General features: G+C 59.6%; 1 protein-coding gene across 1 annotated transcript in view; it reads left to right on the top strand.

The window, feature by feature from the left end:
* The window catches only part of GBGT1 (globoside alpha-1,3-N-acetylgalactosaminyltransferase 1), a 34,575-nt gene that overhangs the window by 8,519 nt on the left and 23,800 nt on the right, over nucleotides 1-2,256 (top strand).

Raw genomic sequence — 2,256 nt, forward strand, 5'->3', positions numbered from 1 at the left:
AGCTTCTCAGTGCTGTGCTTTAACCCACTGCGCCACCAGGGAGGGCCAATAAATCTTTTTTTAAAAAAAGGTACCAAAGGGTTTAAACAGGAGTACAGCTGACACTTGGTACACGTAACTGCACCAATAGTGTGATTAGATGTTAAAGGGCCTATGGCCGTTATATCCGGTAAGTTCACACATGCTTGAAGGTAAAAGCCAGCATTATATGCAAAATGATATGGGCCACGGGGCTTGAAGTGCCAGAGAAGTGGCCCCCCTGGAGCTGCACCGCCGAGCAGCAGCGAGGAGTTCCCACAGACCCCACTGCTCGGTTGCAGCCGTCAGGCTGTCTTGAAACCCCAGGTCATGCCACAAAACCCTGTTGTCGTGGATCTAGCTCAGTGCCATTGTTAGTCCGTAAGGCCTGTGGGGCGTAATCCCAGATGGTAGCATTAGTCAGCAGAGCAGTTAGTCAGGAATTTACCTCGAGGTCCCCCCATCAGCACGTGGGATTGGTACAGTTAGCAGCTTCCCCGTCAAGCCTTGACGTGGGTCCATTGAACAGGGGAGTACCTGCAATTTGTACAAGAAACTTGTGGACACAATACATTATCAGGTTTTCCATACTGGTGCTTTGTAAGTTTCTGTAAGGTTCAGGGCGTGTGCCTGAAGAATATTCGCTCAAGTTCTTTCAGTTTCTGAAGAAGGGGCAGTACTGGCCCATAGCTGAAAGCCTACAGGTGTGGAGGTTCGGCCCCGAGGGGAGTACATCAGACCCAGCAGTGAGAGCTGTCTCGGGACCTTCCTCTTCGGGGTGGGTCGGGCTAGAGGCCCAGGCATGTGTAAGGAGCGCTAACCAGCACACCGTCCCGTCCCGCTCGAGCCAGTCAGCACCTCTGACAGCAGGGAAGGCGGGAGGCCTCACACAGAGGCGAAGGTGAGCGCCGCCCCGTGCAGGCGCACTCGGGGCGGGAGGCGGCGTTCTGAGACCAGGACTGTGACCGGGCAGGTCAGCCCGTGCCAACTAGAGCCCAGACGGGGAGCACACGGGCAGGCCAAGCCTGAAGACGGGGGTCAGGGCTCGCTGCACGAGCTCGTATCCGACCTTCAGCAACCCGTTCAGCCGGAAGATGAGCCCAGGCCGGGCCAGACCTTGATCCGCGCTGTGCAAGGCGGAGCCGGAGCAGGTGGGTGGCTACCAAAGGCTGCGGTGAAGTCAGCTCCAGGACTCCATGATAAGAGCGGTTGAGATTTAACTTGAGATTGCCCGTCCCGCCCCGCCCCTTCCCTTCCCTAGGGTCCCCCAGGAGGTGCCTTAGGCTGTGCTGGGGTCTTAGTGCCCTGCTTTGGGCCAACCCGCGAGGGGCCAGGACTTGGGGTGTTGGACTCAGAAACTCTGTCCTGTCCTTTCCCGTCAGCTGCACACTAACTGCCACGTGCAGTGGCACAGCGCTCCTCTCCACTGGAGTCTCCCTGCACTGTAGAGGTTCTGTCTTATGTGGTGGGAAGCAGAGCCCATTTGGAATGTATGGGCTTGGGGGTCCCGGGTGCCCCTCACCCTGCCCCTCACCCAGGCCTCAGAGCCTCCACAGTGCACCTGAAAACAGCTCCTGGGACAATTCTGGTACAGGGTCTCCCCTCCCCACCCCCGCTGGGCCAGCTGCTACTCAAGAGGCAGTGGGGGACATCTGCCGCACACCCCGCTCGCCCCTGGCCTCCCTCTGGCCCTGCAGGGGCCCCACGTCTGTCTTCTCAGGAACCGGAGGTCAAGCAGCTCAGAGCACATGGCGGAATGTCAGTCTCAGACCCTCAGCCCGCCGCCCTCCTGGCCACGTGCAGCCTCACAATCACCCTCTTTAATCCCCCCAGCAATACTTTCGGCCTGATTCCAAGATGGGGACAGAGAGGAGAAACTCAGATAATGGGGGTAATGGGGGGGCCTTTGGAATCAAGGTGCCTCCTTTTGAGAGTCAAGGCACAAGCTCGGATTGGCTGGAGAGAGTGTTCCCTGGTGCCCGCAGCCAGGCCTGCAGCCAGAGCCCAGGCAGCCCCTGCTTTCTGCTGGAGGAGAGCAGAGGTGGCCGGGCAGCAGCTGGCAGCAAGGGCTTGGAAAGACCCGGTGCCCAGGGCTGAATCTCTGGGAAGTCCCCCCGTGCCGCCCCTGGGCAGCCCAGCTGGTGGGGGGTGGTCCCAGACCCCACACGACACACGAGCCCAGTGTCCCCAGGGGCTCAGCATTCTGCTGAGGGGGTTCTCGCAGGCAGGGGTCCCTGG

The sequence above is a fragment of the Condylura cristata genome, unplaced genomic scaffold, assembly GCF_000260355.1.
Source record: "Condylura cristata isolate star-nosed mole 26May11 unplaced genomic scaffold, ConCri1.0 scaffold00006, whole genome shotgun sequence".
Taxonomy (NCBI): Eukaryota; Metazoa; Chordata; class Mammalia; order Eulipotyphla; family Talpidae; genus Condylura; species Condylura cristata.